This window comes from Sorex araneus, chromosome 10 (genome assembly GCF_027595985.1).
Source record: "Sorex araneus isolate mSorAra2 chromosome 10, mSorAra2.pri, whole genome shotgun sequence".
In the NCBI taxonomy this organism is placed as follows: domain Eukaryota; kingdom Metazoa; phylum Chordata; class Mammalia; order Eulipotyphla; family Soricidae; genus Sorex; species Sorex araneus.
Genome location: NC_073311.1, coordinates 24,556,007 through 24,577,353, shown reverse-complemented (window position 1 = coordinate 24,577,353; position 21,347 = coordinate 24,556,007).

Here is a 21,347-nt window from a genome sequence, read left to right as displayed (position 1 = left end):
TCTGCAGTGTGTCGTCTATGTTGCTCCCTTCTGAGAGCTTTATTTCTGAGTTTCTGGATCATGACCATTAATGAGATTGTATGGTGCCATGGGTAGTTGGTTGGCATGACTGCCAAGCTAGCAGTAAACTAGGGAGATGGTGGGAGGTTGCTCATTCCCGCTCCTTGGCACAAACTCTTGACATCAGTTGTCTCAGTAGTAGAGTCAGTGATGGAAAATCTCGAGTGGAGAAGTTCTATCCTATTCTTCGTTTCTAGAGGCCTGTTTCAGAGCTTGCTAATGGAGACCCAGTTCATGGCACCTAATCTATACTATTACATTTATTTCCACATAAAATATGTAGAGCATTGCCTCAAACTTTAGCACACCTCTGAAGGGCAAAGTGGACTTGTTAAAACATATAACATCTGACTTCATCCCCCCAAATTTATAATGATTTAAGAATGAAGGCGGAATTCTAGGATATCAATATACTAAAAGCTCCCATATTGCTGAATCAGAGGCCACACAATGAGAAACATCAGTCAAGGGCATATTCTGTCTCCTCTAAAATGCTATTAAAATAATCCAGTAATCTACATCAGTAATAATTTTCCCAGAAACTTAGTAATTGTATTAGTAAGCATTACATACCAATTAGGAAATAATAGATTTATAATAAAATATGTGTTGAAGGTTAATACAGAATTATTAATTAGTATGCTATACTAGAATAATTTATGTTATGCTGAACATATATCTACTTTTTATATTTGTATTTTGGGGGTAATACCCTGCTGTGCTCAGGGCTTACAACTGTCTCTGTACTTAGGGGCACTCCTGCAGGTGCTTTGGGGACAATCTCTGTAGTGCTAGGGATTGAACCTGGTTGACTGCATGCAAGGCCAGGACCTTACCCACTTATTATCTCTCCAGTTCTGTGTATTTGTTTTTATTCTTTGTAATGAAGCCTGTTTGAGTGAGATTATGCACAAATTACCTCCTCCTCCTCTTCTTCACATATGCGCCTGCTTAGCACAGACAAGCAATGACTTTGTCATAACAACTTTTCCATGTATTCAATTTTTGAAAGAAATTCAAACAAATCTTCTATTTAAAATTTTATCATTATTCCTTCACACTGCATATATTAAAGAGTCTTTTCAGTGGACGTTTAGTTTAGCTATCATATTTTAGTATTAATTTAGTCCATTTTTTAGCATAAAATATTTCAGTCTTAAAGATAAAAACAAAGAGTTGAAACTACTGCTTAAGTTATTTGATATATATATATACTGCTGTTCCATTTATTATTGTATCAATTATGTCTGGAGTGTTTTTATCATTATCTATTATTTATATTCCCCCCAAATTTTATATTTAAGACAAAAGTTTAAAAAATAAGTATTAACTACATTACCAAAGTGATTCTAATATTTAGTAAAGTATTAGCTATTTCTGGTTGCTTTCAATTTTTGAATTATTTTATGATTTTAAAAATATAATTTGTTCCATTTTAACTTGTTCTTTAATCCTTAGAAGTAAAAAAAAAATCTTTGGATACCATTCAGTATCTCCCAATGAAACTCTATTACTCTAAAATGGTGTTATTTAATAAAAAAATAATAACTTCCTGTCGCTGACTTGTTAAGGATTTGCTAATGCTGACATTTTTCTCTAGAGCTTAATTGAACTCAGCAGTCAATATCTTCTCTCTCCATGTCTCAGATAAGAAAGTACATTTAGTTTTTTCCTTTTATCCTCAGACTTATTATTTTCCAAACTTGTGCCTTTCATTAAAACGTTAGTTTTAGTTTTTCTAAATAATTGAAGCAAATGAAAAACTCAACAAGCTGCCATAAATTGATTATTCTGGTGATTTTGTTACTTAAAAATCAATTTAAGATGATTTTCAATCTCATCAAATATATCTTTGCATCCGATCAAAAATGTGTAACAGAATCCCAGTTGGGGCCGGTGCTCGGCTCCGGCCGAGTTTCAGCCCGGGTACCCATGCCTCTGCACAGCCCGTGGATGTGGAACGAGCGGGAACCAGAGACAGTTTTAGGATTTGGGGTTCCAGTAAGTGCTTGCACCCATGTATGGAGACTGTGAACTAAGCTTTTGCTACATGCTGTTCCAGGAAGGGAAATGATTCATTTTCCAACTTAAATCTCCGCGGACTTAATTACTATAATACAGAAATTGTAAACTGCGCAGTAGCGGCCGCGCGACATTTTATCTCCTCATTTTCATCAGTGGAAAACTTATTATCAAATATTTCCTTGTTAATAGAGCTGTATTTTTGGGGGATAAATTCCAACAAAAATAGTGAGTCTGTTTTGAAACTCTAACAACAATAGTGAGTTGTGTGTTGAAATCTGGAATGTAATCAAGGTAAAGAGAAAAGGAAGTGAAATCACTCACGCACGGGGGGGGGGTTGGGGGGTGAGGGGTGGGATGTATACTGTTTTTTTTGTTTTTGTTTTGTTTTTGTTTTTATTGGTGGTGGAATATGGGCACTGGTGAAGGGATGGGTGTTTGAGCATTGTATAACTGAGATATAAGCCTGAGAACTTTGTAACTTTCCACTTGGTGATTCAATAAAATAAATTAAAAAAAAATGTGTAACAATTCCATGAACTTTCCCCCTTGATTTTGGATTATACTGAGTAGTTATTGAGGCTTTCTCTTAATAACTGTGCTGAGGGATTACTCCTGGTAGTACTTTGGGGATCCGATGTGATACAGGAGATTGCATTCAGATGGGTTGCATATGAGACAAGTGTCTACCTGCCGTACTACCTCTCCAGCCTGTAACACTGGAGTTTTTAAAACAGTTTAGTCTACTCAGCCTTCTGGTCCTTATAAGGTCCTTTAGCTCTGGTAAAAGGAGCTCTTTCCTTTGTGATGTTGGCCACATAATGGTATCAGGAATATAGTGAAAATCTCCCATGAGACAATGATATGAAACTTGAGTTGCAAGTTAATGAGCAGATCTTGCAATTAGTGAACTTTGAAGTCATGAAATGTATCTGCTCTTCAAAAATGTTTTATGATTTTGGATTAATAATTGTCAAGACTGGGTGATTGTACAGAAGACTTTCTAATCTTTCTAAATCTGAATATGATTGAAACTGACATAAAAGTGTTTATTAAGAAGAAATGAAAGTAATGATTATGTGGCAAAGTGAGGTGAACAGAACATGGAGAGATGTTTAATACATGGTACAAAACTTAAGATGCATGGGAAAAACAAAATAAATATACCTTTACTGATTCATTGTGTTCCTCTGAATTTTTACTAGGAAGGAAGTGATTTTAAAAATGAGTTAGAGAATGTAGAAATAGAACAGGGATTAATGTGCTTGCCTTAACCTGGTGAGATCCCCAACATTAAATATTGTGGCCTTCCAGAAGAACGATCTCTGAGCACGTCTAGGTGTGCACCAAAAACCAAAAGCAAAAACCAAAAAAGAAAAAGAAGGAAATGTATTAGAATTGTAGTACACTGTAGCACTGTGGTCCCATTGTTAATCAATTTGCTCAGGCGGGCACCAGTGACATCTCCATTTTGAGACTTGTTGTTACTGTTTTTGGCATATCGAATATGCCACGGGTAGCTTGCCAGGCTCTGCTGTATGGACAGGATACTCTCAGTAGCTTGCTGGACTCTCCAAGGACAGAGGAATCGAACCTGGGTTGACCGCATGCAAGGCAAACGCTCTATCCGCTGTGCTATCGCTCCAGTCCATATTAGAATTATGATAAATTATTTTGTGTATAATTTATATTATATAATTTGTTTTATTAAAATTAATTTTGTACATGATATACATTATTTTATTTATGATGAAGAAATACTTTTATATTACAAATACAAAATTTAGGTGTACTAAAATTGCTTGTTACATAAAACTTTCATCTTCCAATATTAAATGAAATAAAATTAAATGAAAAAACGGAAATTCAGTTGTCTTATTGCTGATAAAAGACAATGAAAGATACATTCTTAAAAATGTTCATGAAGCTTGGTGCAATAAATGAGAGAACCATCCTAAAGTCTGAATAAAAGGGAGGTATTATTCATGATGAAGAAAAAGTTTTAATTTGTTCTAATTAAGAACATATATCACTGGCCTCGAAAAATTTGCATACATATAACTGGAAATTAGAGGGTTTTTGTTTATTTGTTTTGGACTACATCCAGTGGTGCTCAGAGCTTATTACTGGCTTTGTGCTCAGGGAGCACTCCTGGTGGTACTTAGAGGACTACATGTGGTGCTAGGATAGAATCCAGGTCAAGTTGCATGCAAAGCCAGTGGTTTAACCACTATATCATCTCTCTGGTCCCACACTAGAGTTATTTTTTTAATAACCAAAAAGTTAGGGCAGTTTTATTAATATCAGGAGAAGTTATTCATGTCCTAAATGTTACAAAGATAAAAAGATGCAATTAATAAGGACCAAAGGGAAATTCAATCTAAAGATGCAATCTTAAATTTGCATGTATCTAAATGCAAAGCTTCTGGGATGTAAAAAAGGAAGGTACTGCTAGATTATATTTTGAGGAAACTGGCTAGCATCATGTGCAACCTTTTGACAGAGTGTGTCTAACACCCCCCCCAGAAAAAATTACCAAGCTGGATTTACTGGTAACGGGTGTGGTGCTGAAATTATGTGCCAGGGGAACCATCATTAACCTTATCTTATATCACAGAGCCTCACTCAATAAGATTTAAGGAAATAGAATGTAAAAGCATTTCAACTCTAGTCTTCTACAGCAAGTTATGAAGTTATGAGTATTAGAAATACTTCATTTTAGAGACAAAATGTACCATGGAAAATTCTGACAAGTGCCACGGCCCGCGCGGCCAACTTGAACCTCGGCCGGAGAGAGGGAATGAGAGTTGAGTGGGTAGGGAGGACTGCATACAATATACGGCATACAGCAAGTTTATTGAAATCCAAGCGGGTTTATATAGTCTTATTTTAGCAATGATCAGCAGGTTACATAAGTGACATAAACATTATTAATCAAGCGGTGCAGGCAACTTTATTTTTGCCAATTTTACTTGTTTTTCGGTTTCTTCTCTCAGCCTTGAGAAACATGGGAAAGCAGATGTGGCCTTGAGCATGGCCATGGCAGACACGAGCCAATCCTCCCTTCAACCTTCTCTTGAGTCCAGCTGCCAGAGCATGGTGGCCCTTCAACTTTTCTCACGAGGCAGGTTGCCAGAGCATGGTGGCCCTTCGACCCCCTTTCCAGGCTGGCCGCTAGAGCATGGTGGCCCTTCGGCCGCCTGTCAAAGTCGGCTGTCAGGGGATGACTCGCCCTCATGCCACGTTTCTCCATACTCATTCCTGTTTACAGGAACTAAGGTAGGGGGTGCCTAGGCCCGTCCCCAACAGACAAGGATATCATCATCATCATCATCATCATCATCATCATCATCATCATCATCATCATCATCATCATCCCGTTGATTGTCGATTTTTTCCAGCGGTCTCAGTAACATCTCCAATAATCTTAGACCTGAGATTTTAGAAGCTTCGTTTTACTCATCCTTCCCAACGGTGCGGCATGGAGTCTCTTCAGGGTCAGGGAATGAGACCCATCATTGTTACTGGTTTTAACATATGAATATGCCATGGGGAGCTTACCAGGCTCTCCCATGGGGGCAGGAAACTCTCGGTAGCTTGCCAAGTTCTCCAAAGGGGAGAATTAGGCTATAAAATGTCTCGGGCAGTCTCTGGATGTTGGCCATTGGTGGGATTACACGGCGTCGAGGGCAGTTTCTGGGTGTGGCCGCCTAGCTACTGGAAAATGGGGGATCTGGGCGGAAGAGGCCCAGATCCAATCTGAGCAGGCTTGGAGATCTCTGCCCCAGATCCCACATACCTGGGTTCCTCTGCCGGTTCCTTCATGCATGAGGTTTGTTGGAACATGTGGAGACAGGCCTTGAGCATGGCTGTGGCTGAGTTCCACAGGTCCTCGGCCCCGGGGGCTCTGCAACTATAGTTTAGTAAATCCTCAGATAAAGACTTAAAGTCATCATGGTGAGATACTAAATTTTCTTTTACTAAAGATTTTTGTTCATTCTGTTAGCCATTTAGTGGTTATATGAAGCAATATAAAAGCAATACAAAATAAATTATTGTGGGACAAGGATATAGGTGTAATATTTTTTTTTGTTTTGTTTTGGGGTCACACCCGGCGATGCACAGGGGTTACTCCTGGTTCTTCACTCAGGAATTACCCCTGGCGGTGCTCAGGGGACCATATGGGATGCTGGGATTAGAACCCGGGTCGGCCGGGTGCAAGGCAAACGCCCTACCCGCTGTGCTATCGCTCCAGCCCCTAGGTGTAATATTTTTAAAGTAGAACAAAGTGGTAAGAAACAGAGTTCATTAGCAACATGTGAGGTATCTGACCTCATAAGTAAATAAATAAAAAGTAACAGTCAACTAAAATATGCAAATGTTTATCCTTTGTGCTAGGATTAGAGGGAAATAACTTAGAAGTCCAGGACACAAAATCTAAAGAGGCTCTTACTCTCTGTTGCACACAAACGCAGGGTCGGCCCCTAAGGAAGAGCAGATCTATAAATTCTTTCTCAACAATGCTTCGTTTGCTTTGTCTTATCCCCATTCTGACTTTGCATTAATCAAAGACATTCAAATAACAGCAGTGATGGTCTTCCAGATGTCTTTCTATGATCCCTGCTCCTAATATTCATACCTTGCTTATGGCCTTCACGTTTGCACATGGCGTTGTGTATGCCTATGGGAACATACCTGAAGTGTTGTGCTGTGACATTTTGGTCACAGCCTTGCTTCTGGAAAAAGCTCTCAGTCTGGGAGAAACCAGCTGCAACTTTGTAAAGTTAAACTACAATATGCAGAAGTGCAAGTGATAAAAAGAAATCCAGACCTTCTGCCAACAGCCATGCAAGCAGGCTATTTAGAAACTGGATTCTCAGTCTCGTCAAGCACTCAGATGACTGTAGCCTTCATCAATTTTTTAATTGGAGCCTCATAAAAAAATCCTGAGCCAAAGCCATTCAGCTCAGCTATTCCTGAATTCTTGACTCACAGAAGCATTGAGATAATAAATGCTTATCGTTTTAAGCCATTTGTTTTTCAGCAACAGATAGCTCACACAAGAGCAGATGATTCATTTTATAATTTGTACCTTAAAAAATCAAAGGGGATTTTGTGTCGGCAATAGAGTCTTTTCATAATGGAGAAGAATACGGACTCTGGAGCCAAACTGTCTCAGACTGATTTCTAGATTAGTCATTTATTAGCTGTGTAGTCTTGGAAAAAATTCCTTAACATATTTGTGTTCTATTTCTTCATCTCTAGTAGCATCTATACTATTTATGCTATAAATATATAAATGATAGCATCTATACTATTTATACTATAATAACATCTATACTATTTCCTATTGTTGATAGGAAAAACTACAAGTGTTGAACATATGTAAACTGCCTAAAATAATAAGCATAGGGAAGTAAGATAATTTGTATTTCTCAGTGCTTGTTTCTCACACAGCTACAAGTACTGCTAGCTGTGAGCCAGTGTGCACCTTTATTCATGTGCAAATATACTTTGCTAATGCGTTATGCAGCAATTCTTGGAAATGGATGTGCATGGCTTCTGAAAATGACATTTTGTACTTTCAGTGGATATAAAGTATCTCATACTTTCATTTTGTTGTGAAAAATAATTTTATGGATTATGTAGCTAGGAAAAATATTCCTCTTTCATTTTATTAAAAAAAAATTGTTCAGGGCTGACTCCTGGCTCTGTGTTCAGGGATCACTCCTGGAGATACACAGGGGACCATATGTAGTGCCAGGAATTAAGCCCAGGTTGGCTGTGTGCAAGACAAATACCTTACTGGCTGTACTATCTATCTCTGGCCATATCATTCCAATTTTATTTTACAGTTACTTCTTTCTTTTTTATTGGAGGTGCTCCCAGTTTCAGTAATGGCCTTATTGTAATTTTTGCATTGCTCTTTATTGTAAGCTTGCAGCAGCTGCACAATTAAAAGCACAAATGCTGCAGGTTTACAACAAGCCACTTGCATTTCCCCATGAATGAATATTTTATTTTCTTGCATTTGAGTGTGTGTATGTTTGTATATATATGTGTGTGTACTTTTGTGACCTACATGCATTCTTTTTTGCTTTAAAGGAATGTTCTTACTGTTCTGCAGACATCATCTAGCCTGAGCTGGAGGTTACCATGGTGATTTGGCCATCCAGGATGACTTTAAGACTACATCTTGCTGAGGTGTTTTCAGTGAGAAGTGAGGACTGTGTGTTTTGCTGTAAGCTCAATCCTCCCTGCCACTCCTTCTGAGAATAATTAAGCAGCTTTGCTGTTAGTGGATATCCAGGCTGACTGTTGTCAAAAGCATAAGGTAGATAACATTTCCCTTTACACTTTTCTTTTCTGTGACCTTTTCTACAGTAACAACATTTTTCGGTTTTTTTTCTGCAGGCATTGGAAAACCTTACATCACTTCAGATCTCCCTTCTTAACAAGAAATAAAATAGTATGATAATCTTACCCACATAAAGATATAAAAAGTCATGTCATTATAAATGAATTTTATGATGCATACTTACCTAAAAAACATACCACTGTGAGTTTATTCTACAGAAGGATATTTAATTTCTTTGGAAACACACACATGACAGAAATTTCCGTAGTTACAAATGTGAACTAATTTGTTTATTTTAAAATTTCCACTATAATTAGGTTTGAATTACCCAAATATGTATTTGAAGTAAATATGCCCTTTTCTGCCCCAAACAGCACGCTTCTGTTCCAGACATCTGACCTCTAAATAAAACTACAATTTGATTATGTTTTCCTAGTATTATTTATATTAAAATGAACAGAAGTAACATTGCTTTATAAAGTTATATAGGCTTCAAATATACAGCATTATAATTCAACATAATTCAACCACTATATAGTAGTGATTACAATCTCTACCGAATACCTAGTTTCCCAGCACACCCTACAAGTGACTCTCTCGACTTAATTTTCCTGCCCATGTCCCTTTTCTGGTGATCACCATTTGGTTTTAATAATCTGAGTTTGCCTTTGTATATTTTGTTTGATAGGGGTGATTAATTCTTTAAGCTTTTGCTTGTCTGGAAAACTATCTCTCTTTCTTTGCTTTTATAAATTTAATTTATTTTTTTTTAATTTTTAGTGAGTCACCATGAGGGTACAGTTACAAATTTACCCATCTTCATGCTTGTGTTTCCCTCATACAGTGTTCGAGAACCCTTCCCTCCACCACTGTCCGTTCTCCACCACCAATGAACCCAGTATCCCTCCCACCTCCAATCCTGTCCCCCCCTAACCCCGCCTCTGTGGCAGGGTATTCCACTTTGTTATCTCTCTCCTTTTGGGTGTTGTGGACTGCGATAGGGGTATTGAGTGGTCATCCTGTTCAGTCTCTAGTCTACTTTCAGCACGCATCTCCCTTCCCGCTCGGGATCTCCAACCACATTTTACTTGGTGTCCCCTTATCTATCCAGGCTGTCTTTCTCCCAGCATGTGAGGCCAGCTTCCAAGCCATGGAGCCAACCTCCTGGTATTATATACTACTATTTTTGGGTGTTAGTCTCCTACTCTGTTATTTTATATTCCATAGATGAGTGTAATCTTTGTATGTCTGTCTTTCTCTTTCTGACTCATTTCACTTAGCCTGATACTTTCCATGTTGATACACTTATATGCAAAGTTCATGAATTCATCTTTTCTAACAGCTGCACAGTATTCCATTGTATAGATGTACCAAAATTTCTTTAACCAGTCATCTGTTCTCGGGCACTCGTTTTTTTTTTCCAGATTCTGGCTATTGTAAACAGTGTCACAATGAACATATAAGTGCAGATGTCATTTTGACTATAATTTTTTGTTTCTACATTAGATATTACCAGAAGTGGTATTGCTGGATAAAAAGGAAACTCAATTTCTAATTTTTTGAGAAGCATCCATATTGTTTTCCAAAAGGGCTGAACCAGTCGGCATTCCCACCAGCAGTGTAGAAGGGTCACTTTCTCCCCACATCCTCTCCAACAGCGGTTGCTTTTGTTCTTTTGGACGTGTGCCATTCTCTGTGGTGTGAGGTGGTATCTCATGGTTGTTTTGATTTGATCTCCCTGATGATTAGTGATGCAGAACATTTTTTTCATGTGCCTTTTGGCAATTCATATCTCTTTCTTAGAAAAGTTTCTGTTCATATCGAAACAACATCTGCACATGTATGTTCATCGCAGCACTGTTTACAATAGCCAGAATCTGGAAAAAACCCAAATGCCCCAGAACGGATGACTGGTTGAGGAAACTTTGGTACATCTATACAATGGAATACTATGCAGCTGTTAGAAAAAAGGAGGTCAAGAATTTTGTAGTTAAGTGGATGGGCATGAAAAGTTTCATGCTGAGTGAAATGAGTCAGAAAGAGAGAGACAGACATAGAAAGATTGCACTCATCTATGGTATATAGATAACAGAGTGGGAGACTAACACCCAAGAACTGTAGAAATAAGTACCAGGAGTTGACTCCATGGCTTCGAGGCTGGCCTCACGTTCCGGGGAAAGGGCAACTCAGAGAAGCGATCACCAACTACATTGTAGTCGAAGGCCATGTGGGGGAAGGGAGTTGCGGGCTGAATGAGGGCTAGAGACTGAGCACAGCGGCCACTCAACACCTTTATTGCAAACCACAACAGCTAATTAGAGAGAGAGAACAGAAGGGAATGCCCTGCCACAGTGGCAGGGTGGGGTGGGGGGGAGATGGGATTGGGGAGGGTGGGAGGGACGCTGGGTTTACGGGTGGTGGAGAATGGGCACTGGTGAAGGGATGGGTTCCCGAACTTTGTATGAGGGAAGTATAAGCACAAAAGTGTATAAATCTGTAACTGTACCCTCACGGTGATTCTCTAATTAAAAATAAATAAATTTAAAAAAAAAGTGCCCCAAGAGGTAATAAAAAAAAAAAAAGAAAAGTTTCTGTTCATTTCTTCGGCCCATTTTCTGATGGGGTTGGATGTTTTCTTCTTGTAGAGTTCAATCTGTGCTTTATATACCCTTGATATCAATCCCTTATCGGATGGGTATTGGGTGAATATCCTTTCCCATTCTGTAGATTGTCTTTGTATTTTGGTCACTGTATCTTTTGTGGTGCAGAAGCTTCTTAGTACACCATGACCAAGTGGGATTCATCCTAGGGATGCAAGGATGGTTTAACATTCAGAAATCAACCAACATAATCCATCATATCAATAAAAGTAAAGATAAAAACCATATGATCATATCAATAGATGCAGATAAAGCATTTGGCAAGATCCAACATACATTCATGATGAAAACTCTCACCAAAATGGGTTTTGGAGGAACTTTCCTCAAGATAGTCAAAGCCATCTACCACAAACTTATGGCAAATATTATCCTCAATGGGGAAAAAATAAGGGCGTTTCCTCTAAGATCAGGGACAAGACAAGGATGCTCACTCTCACCACTGCTGTTCAACATAATACTGGAAGTACTTGCAATAGCTGTTAGGCAAGAAAAAGATATTAAGGGCATCCAGGTAGGAAAAGAAGAAATCAAACTCTCACTATTCGCAGATGATATGATACTATATCTAGAGAAGCCTAAAACCTCTACTAAGAAACTCTTAGAAACAATAGACTTGTACAGTAAAGTTGCAGGCTATAAAATCAATACCCAAAAATCCATGGCCTTTCTATTTTCAAACAATGAGACAGAGGAAAGAGACATTAAAAAAAGCAATCCCGTTCACAATTGTGCCCCAGAAAATCAAGTACCTTAGAATCAGCTAAGCTAAAGAAGTAAAGGACCTCTACAAAAAAACTATAAAATGCTACTCCATGAAATAAAAGAGGACCTAAGGAAATGGAAACATATCCCCTGCTCATGGATAGGGAGAATCAACAAAATGGCAATACTCCCCAAAGCATTATACAGATTCAACGCGATCCCTATAAAGATACCCATGAAATTCTTCAAAGAAATGGATCGAGCAATCCTGAAATTCATATGGAACAAACAACAAATGCCCACGGATAGCTAAAACAATTCTTGGGAAAAAGATGATGGGAGGCATCACCCTTCCCAACCTTAAACTTTACTACAAAGCAGTAACAATTAAAACAGCATGGTACTGGAACAAAGGCAGAGCCGCAGACCAGTGGAACAGGGTGGAATATCCCTACACAGAACCTCAAATGTATGATCATCTAATCTTTGATAAGGGAGCAAGAAATGTGAAGTGGAACAAGGAAAGCCTCTTCAACAAATGGTGCTGGCATAAGTGGACAACCACATGCAAAAGAATGGACTTAGACCTTGACCTGACACCATGCACAAAAATCAGATCAAAATGTATTAAAGACCTCAACATCAGACCACAAACCATAAGGTACGTCGAAGACAAGGTCTGCAAAACCCTCCACGATATTGAAACTACAGGTATCTTCAAAGATGACACACAACTGACCAACCAAGTGGAAACAGAGATAAACAAATGGGACTATATTAAACTATCTCTCTTTCAATCCTGATCTTAACTTTATCATTTAACTTCTGTGTATACTAGGTCATGATCTCTGCTTGAGATCTAGTTCCTATTCACATCGCACAATTGACCTCCTTTGTTTATCTCCTTGTTTCTATGACCCCCTTTTGCCAGTGAGAAATTATGTTGTCAGAATATAAAGGTTTGTTCTTGGATTTGTTCTGTTTGTTCATGTCATTTCTTTCTTTCTTTCTTTCTTTCTTTCTTTCTTTCTTTCTTTCTTTCTTTCTTTCTTTCTTTCTTTCTTTCTTTCTTTCTTTCTTTCTTTCTTTCTTTCTTTCTTTCTTTCTTTCTTTCTTTCTTTCTCTCTTTCTTTCTCTCTTTCTTTCTCTCTTTCTTTCTTTCTCTCTTTCTTTCTCTCTTCCTTCCTTCCTTCCTTCCTTCCTTCCTTCCTTCCTTCCTTCCTTCCTTCCTTCCTTCCTTCCTTCCTTCCTTCCTTCCTTCCTTCCTTCCTTCCTTCCTTCCTTCCTTCCTTTCTTTCTTTCTTTCTTTCTTTCTTTCTTTCTTTCTTTCTTTCTTTCTTTCTTTCTTTCTTTCTTTCCTTCTTTCTTTTATTGTGGGGGCACACCCAGCAATATTCAGTGCTTACTTCCAGCTCTGAGCTCAGGAATCATATGCTGGAGGATCCATATGGGATATGGGAATCAAACCCAGGTTGGTTTTATGCAAGATAAGTGCTACTACCACTGTAACATCTTTTTTGCCCTACATTATGTTTCTTTCTAAGATAAAGTTTTGCTTGTTGAGCTACCATGTAATATTGTACGTATGGCATTTTGGGGGGTAAACAGCAACTTATTTTGAGCACACCCTAAAACTTTACATTATTTCTCTCTCTATCTTATATACCTTTAATTTTAAAACTTTTCTTATTGCCTGCTTTAATTCTTGTGACAGTGAAGTTTACCTTTTCCCTTCATTCTTCTTCTTCATAAGTTATGGGCACATGACATTTTTTTATCATACTTTATTGATCCTAGTTGTCACTATGTTTTCTTAGTTTTAAAACATAAATATCATTTAGAAATTTCTCATAAAACTGGCTAGGGATGATTAATTCTTTAAACTTTTGCTTGACTGGAAAACTATCTCTCTTTCATTCCTGATGTTAACTTCACCAGGTATAGCATACTTGGTTGGAAGCCATTTTTCCTCTAAGTTAGTTTTGCTACACTTTCCTGGCCTTTTAAATTTTTGTCAAAAAGACTGCTAAAAGCCAAATGTGACAAGCTCTTTCATTTTACTGAACTTAAATTTCTTTCTAAAAAAACTTTTAGTTGTCTTATTAACACATCTTGGCATGGTTATCTTTGGATTCTTCTAATTCGTAATCTAGAGAAATTTCTGTAATTATAAGTACCTACTTTCTTTCTCAAAATGGGCCAGTTTTGGACATTATCTCCTCAAACATTTTTTTCTGGCCATTTTTATTTATGGTCTTCTTCTGAGACTCATAACACAAATAATTTTCTTCTTGGTCTTGTCCCAGAAATTCACTTGGTTGGCCTTCACCTTTTCAACATCTTTGTAATGTTTTTCTCCTTTATTCAGATGTATCATTATTTTGTTTTTCAGCCCACTTAGCTGCATCTCTACTTCAATCTGCTGTTAAACACCTCAATTGCACTTTTTAAAATTTCTATCACTGTTTTAATATTTTTTTGAAATGTATGTTTGGCTCTTTTGAAAAATTTGTAGTTGTTTTCTTCTTCCAAGATCGAATTGTACCTTTAGCACTTTTAGAGTCATTGCTTTAAACTCTTCATCACATAGATTGCTTAGCGCTATTTCTTTAAAGTCTTTTCCTGAAGCCTTACCATGCTCTCTCATTTCATTTATGTTTCTCTAGCTCTACATTTTTCCTCTGCGTTCTTCCTCCTTGCCTCTGTATGTTCAGCAGGCAATATTATCACTTCTCTTGATCTTGAAGGAGCTATCTTATACAGCTGATACCCTGTGGTAAAAAAGAGTGTAGTTCCCTTTGGCTGCTGGAGTTAGGTGCTCAAAATGCAATCTCTTTGTGCTTTCACCCACCTCCTACTCTGTCAGCATTGCACAGTACGCAAGTCTCTTGGACTAGCTCAGAAATTTCACTGTGCTCATTCTCAGTCATAGAGCATCACTGTGGCACACTGAGTAGGCAGTGCCAAACACTGGCCTAGTAGATGTTTGGTGGGTGTCTGTTGTACCATCTCCTCCTGGTCATGTGCAAAACTTATATGGTTTCTGGAGGCTCTGTAGACAGTGTCTGTTGGCCCGGCACAGGGTGACTGGGGGCTCCGTGCCCAGTGGCTGTGGGCCTAGCCTGTGGCAGCTGGTATCTCAGTTTGAAATCATAACCCACTTCTCAGTCATGGAGCTGTGACACAGATCGCAGATGCAGAGCTGCAATGTGCTGCTACATCTCAGTGGTAGATGCTGTTCACAGCAGGGCTCACTTACAGGTGCTAGTAGGCTGGGGAGAGGGTACTAAAACGATGCTTGCCAATATAGTATTATCAAGGTTGTGAGGGTTTGTCAAGATGTTTTCCATAAATGTTTCTGACCCTGAAACTGCCCTGGAGCTTTCTGTCTCTGACAGATATTGTAAGAGTGTTAAATGAGATTTTTTCAATTGTTATTTAGTTGCTTCTCAGATTCCTGTTGCAGTATGGGGTCCACAGATAAGTGAGTCTTTCTGTGAGCTCTCAGTGTAGATTCTCTTTTTTTCTTACAGTTCTTTGATGTCTTCTGCATTTACTTTTGGTCTTAAATGCTTGAACTTCAGGGACTCATATTCATAGAGTCAAATTGAGGAATCGAGTTAATGGATGCAGAACACTTTTCTCTTTCTATTTCCCAAGAAAAAGTTCCACAACCTTTACAATTCTTCCTCACTTGTCATTATACAACTCAGACTGGGTTCTTGCTTGATGACAGAATATGTTTTTTCTCACAGTATCAGTAGTGTCCTTTCATGCTTTGTTGTTGAGGTCCTATTTGTCTGTATTTTAGTTCTCCTATTTAAACCACTTTGTATGTAGTGTAAATTTCCATAATCTATGAGAAGAATTGAGTCCAGCTTCTTGTTATACCATATTTTCAATTGGATCCTCTGTATATTTTTTTCAGCAATGTTTATTGCTACATAGTGATTTACATTGTTCATAATAGACTTGTTTCAGGCATACTGCGTTCCAACACCAATCCCACCACCAATGTCCCTTTCACTCCACAATATCTCGGGTTATGTCCCACCCCCCATCGTCGCCCCCACCCAGCTTACCCCTTTGGCACGCATATAGAAAATTTATTTCATACTGCTTGGTTCTACACTAACATACGCCTCAGAGATCTGGGCCCTATGCAAACAGGATGAGAACACTATTCGGGTATCTCAAAGAGGAATGGAAAGAGCTATGCTTGGAGTATCAAGTTTCACTCAAGTGAGAGAAGGAATCCAGAGTTCCAACCTCCATCGAAACGTCAAGAATCAGGGACACTGTTTCATTTGCCAAGGCATCAAAAATCAGATGGGCCGGACATGTAGTGCAATTCCGAGATGACCGCTGGACTAGAGCTGTGACCGACTGGATTCCACCAGACATCAAAGACCGCATGGCCACCCACCAACGAGATGGTCAGACTTCTTCGTCAAAACCCTGAGTGAATGGTTTGAGGCTCTTCCTGTTCCTGGAGCGAGCAGATATCATTAGGCTCCACTAGCATGCGACAGGGACGAATGGAGACATTACTGGTGCCTGCTTGAGCAAATCGAAGATCAATGGTATGACAAGTGATACAAGTGATACTACTTGGTTCAATAAAACTCAAAGGAATGGCAAATAGAATTATCAGAAAACAAATCAATAAGTCAATTAAAGGAAGCGCAAATAGAATTATCAGAAAACAAATCAGTAAGTCAATCTGTAATGCTTAGTTGTAATGTTTCTAACTTTTCTTAATCTAGCAGAAGAAAACCATATGCACTAATACTCAATAACACATGATGAGAAGATTATTCTGTCCTTAAAGGAGCTCTTTTAATGCTTCTTACAAAATGGGTTTCAAGGCTGTGAATTTCCTTCCTTAGCTGTAGCCTGTCCAGTAAGATATGGATAGATTCAAGTCTGAATAGCTGGATAGAGTATTCTTGGTGAGGTTTTTGGTTCATTGAATTTTTGTATTATATCCGTCCATGTAATTCTGGCTTATAAAGTCTCATTTGATAGATCTGAAGTGCATTTGATGGGCTTTCCTTTGTATGTTAATTTCTTTTTTGATCTTGCTGAATTCAGGGTTCTGTCTCTATCTTTGGATTTTTTGTATAATGTGTCTTTGAGTTTTCCTCATTGCGTCTATTTGCACTGGGTCTATTTTCCTATTTCCTCTTAGAATTATGTGCCTATAAACCTCAACTCTGGGATGTTCTTATCCATGTTTTATTTAACTATTGCTTCTTTATATTGCCTTTCTGTTCTTCAGGGACTTGAACTCATCCCATAGTTTTTGGTATGCTGTTCCTTTCTTTTCAGACTATTTTTCACCTTCAGCTCTTTCCCAGTGGTTTCTTCCATCTCATATTGTAGTTACTCGATATTTTGCTCAGGTTTTGTTATTCTGCTGTTCAATTGACATATTTTTGGTATCACGTTCTTCACTTCTATCATTTATTTATTTTATTAGATAAATTTATTATATATGTAAATATATTACATAAATGTATTTATTTTTACTCTCATACTTCCTTGCGCTTTGCTGACTACCTGTGCTATCATTCCTTTGAACTCATTGAATATCCTCATGATAGTGTCACAAAAGACACCGAGGAGTTACTGTTGTTGTGTATATTCTTCTGTATTATTGTTTTCATTCATTCAGCTTGGTGGGTTTCTAGGTGTTTTCCACATAGGTTTTCTAATGTTTTGAATGTGAGTCTTTGTAGTGAATTCCTGGAGAAAGATGAGAGATTAAGCTGTTCTTTGTGCCCATCCTCACAGTATGACTGGAAGAATAATTGTGAGTAGCATGTGATTTATTGAGTAGATCTGTCATGTCACATAGCCTAGTAAGTGACTGCGTGCTTCAGGACCTGTGGCGTGGGCCCTTAGTATGACATAGGTTGGATGTGGAGGCTGCTGGGACCCACTCAGTAGGAAGAAGTTCTACTTCCTCTTCCGGAATAGGCCCAGTGATGTCAGCTATAGGTAAGTCTCACTTTCTTCTTTTTGAATTTTATTCTTGACTCGTTTGAAATAAATTTTTTTTAGTTTCTCAAAATTTCTACATCAGATAACATATTGATTTGTCAGTTATGTGTCATTGGGAAATATTCAAATATTAAATTTTATTTCAAATATGAATACAACAATATGGCAACAATGAGATATTACCTCACACCCATGAAACTGTAACACATGACAAAGAACAAAAACAACAAGTGTTGGAGTAGATGTGGGTTAAATGGAGTCCTCATCCACTTCCAGTAGGAATGTCGACTGATCCAACCTTTTCGGAAACCAATATGGACACTTTTCACAAAAATAAGAATTGAGGTTTCACATGACCCAGCATTTCTGATTGTTGGCATCTACTTCAAGTTTCCACAAACTATTCTGAGAAGATATCTGTACTTCTAGGTTCTTTGTAGCATTATTCACATTAGTCAAAAATCTGGGAACAGCCCAAGTGTCCAAGAACAGATGGCTGAGTAATGGAATTGTGGCATGTATACACAACGGAATACTACTTGGCATAGGAAAAGGCAAAAACATGCAACTTGTTATTATGTGGATAGATCAGGAAAATATACTGAGTGAAGTAAGTCAGAAGGACAGGGAAAGAATCCAAATGACCACTCACATACTTAGGATATTGAAACTTAGCAATACGTTAACAAATACCCAAAGGCAACAGAATCAGAGAACTATTCTTCAGAAAAAAACCCTTAACGTGGTAATAGGAGTGGAAGTGGGTATGGGAGAGATGTAGGATGTGTGTATGTGTGTGTTGGGGGGGGTCAGGGGTAGGGGTAAGTGGAGGACTGGGACAGTTGGGGAGGGAAATGGAGAGTTTGGTGCAGGAATGTTTTATGCATGTGTTCTACCATTAACAGTATTGTAAATTATAGTGCCTAAAATAAAAACAAACATGTAATTTTGTTGCAATCACCCATGAAGTAAATATGTTTGACTGTTACATCTGTTCTCTTTATTGATATCTGCATCATTACTTAGCATTTAATATTGCTTCCTGGAGCTCAGTGTTTCATGGATAGAGTTGTCTGGTCATCTAAGTTAAATTTTTTTTTTATATCAGGAATCACATCAAAATGGTATTTTTGTTTGCAGGGAGCACTTAATTAGCAAATTAATACATAACTCCATGACACTTTTAAAAAGCAATTACAGAAAGCACACAAAGTTTCAGAGACTATGAGTATTTACCTTATTTCCTGTGGAAATATTTGGCACCAGCTTTTTTTTTCTTCAAGTTTTAGTTTTTCTACCTTTAGTAGATATCCTGTGAACTTAACAGTTTTTTTTGCATTAAAAATTCTTCTTTATGTACTTAACACATTCTTTCTGAATACTGGATACTGTCATTTGAGATAAGCTAACATTAGTGGGATAAAACAAACAAGTAAACAATACTCAATTTCAATTGAATGACAAGAAGTTTGTGATACAGACTGTGGCCTCTTAGCCTCTCTCTGCAGAAGAAACTCTGACAAAGTTTATAAGCATGTTTATTTGAATAGATAAATAAGACCTGGGTTTTTTTTTTCTTTTTGGGTCATACCCGGCAATGCTCAGGGGTTACTCCTGGCTTTGCACTCAGGAATTACTCCTGGCAGTGCTCGCGGGACCATATGGGATGCTGGGAATCGAACCCGGGTTGGCCGAGTGCAAGGCAAATGCTCTACCCGCTGTGCTATTTCTCCAGCCCCAAGACTTACTTTTCTAAGGTACAGAGAAATGGAAAGAAATGTTACAAGGTAATTCCAGTAACCGGAAAAAGATAAGACCATGAAGTATTTGCTGCTGGAGTGATAATACAGTGGACACAGTGCTTGCTTGGCACACAGCCAACTCATGTTTCATCTCTGGCATTCCATATGATCCCCAACACCTCAGGGACTGATGCCTGAGCACAGAGTTAGGTGTAAATCTTGAACACTGTTTGTTATGCTCCCCTCCGCCCAAAAGATGATGGATTACCTATATTCCTTACTAATTAAAGAAAAAGATGATTAGTTTTAAAAAAACTATAATAGGCCCATTTTTTGTGTTAAGAAATGATAAAATATGAGTTGTATTTTATAAAAAATTTATGGTTTTGGTTTTTGGACCACATTAGGGGCTTACTCCTGGCTCTGAGCTCAGGATCACTTCTTGACAGTGCCTAAGATCAAATTGTATCAGCCACATGCAAAGCAAATAAGATTTGATTTGTACTTCATTAAAAAAATATTTTTTTTTTGGTATTTGGACCACATTCAGGCCTTACTCCTGGCTCTGTGTGCAGGATCACTTTTTCACAGTGCCACAGATCAAATTGGTATAAGCCACATGCAAGACAGATGCCTTAATCCCTTTATTAGTTAAAATCTGTATTACTAGTTTAAAAAATAAAAAGAATTTGGATGCACTGTATTTGGGTTGGAACAGAAAGTATATTTGGGGTTGACTTAAGCAACTACTTCAGGAATCCTAATTTTTCCTTGTTAAGATTGAAATATTTGCTTTAAATAGAAGTTGTAAGGGGTGAAGACAGAAATTTTGGAATCAGTGGTATTCAGTAGGTGTTTCAAGTCACAGGCTTCCCTTTTGCTATTTGAGCCTTGAAAGGAATAAAGTGAGGAAGAAATTATAATTAATTTATATGGAAATTTTTACCATACTCTGACCTCTTCCAAATTATCAATTCATACCAGATAGTACATAAAACCTAAAAGAATGGTAATATATAGTTAAAGCAGAAGTGACATAAGAAATTCAAAGCTGTGAAGAACAGTTCCCTGGGGGGAAAACTTGGTGGTACCAGTCTGCATGCTCTGATGTGCATATTGCTTCTCTAAAGGCTGACACACACAAACTGATATACTCATATATTTATTTCCAGTTGTAAACCTGAAAATCTTCTTTGGGTCTTTTCAGTTAGAAAAATAGGTACTAACACAGGTTTTTCATAAAAGCCAAGTGCCATGATGCAAACTCCCCAAAGTAGGAGTACCTGTGTTGATGTGGTGACTTGAAACAGTCTTGAAATCCTACAGCAGTGTGAGGTTTGGTAGAGGAGAAAAGCACATAAAGGAAACATAAGGTACCAAAGTGTGACGACATTCCAGAGAAAAGAGGAAGAGGTAAAAGGATAGAGAGGAGAGAGGACAGAAGCAGAGGCAAAATCAAAACAGAAAAATGCATTAGGGATATGAGCTCATAGAAGTCAATGGTGGCATGATACAAACAATATCATGAACTGTGGGAACAATGAAAATCATCAAAAACTAATATAACTTATGTAGTAAGTGATAAGACTGACAATAGAATAAACGTGCCTATAATTTAATGGTCATAATCTTTATGTGTGACATTTTGCTAAGCACTTTTCCTATATTAATTTAGTTGATACTTAAGACAATACTTTGAAATATATGCTGTTACTTCCATTCTAAAGATAACAGAATTAGATTAGAGAACTTAAATTGTGAAGGTCACCCTGTTTTGTCACAACCAAAGGTTTTACA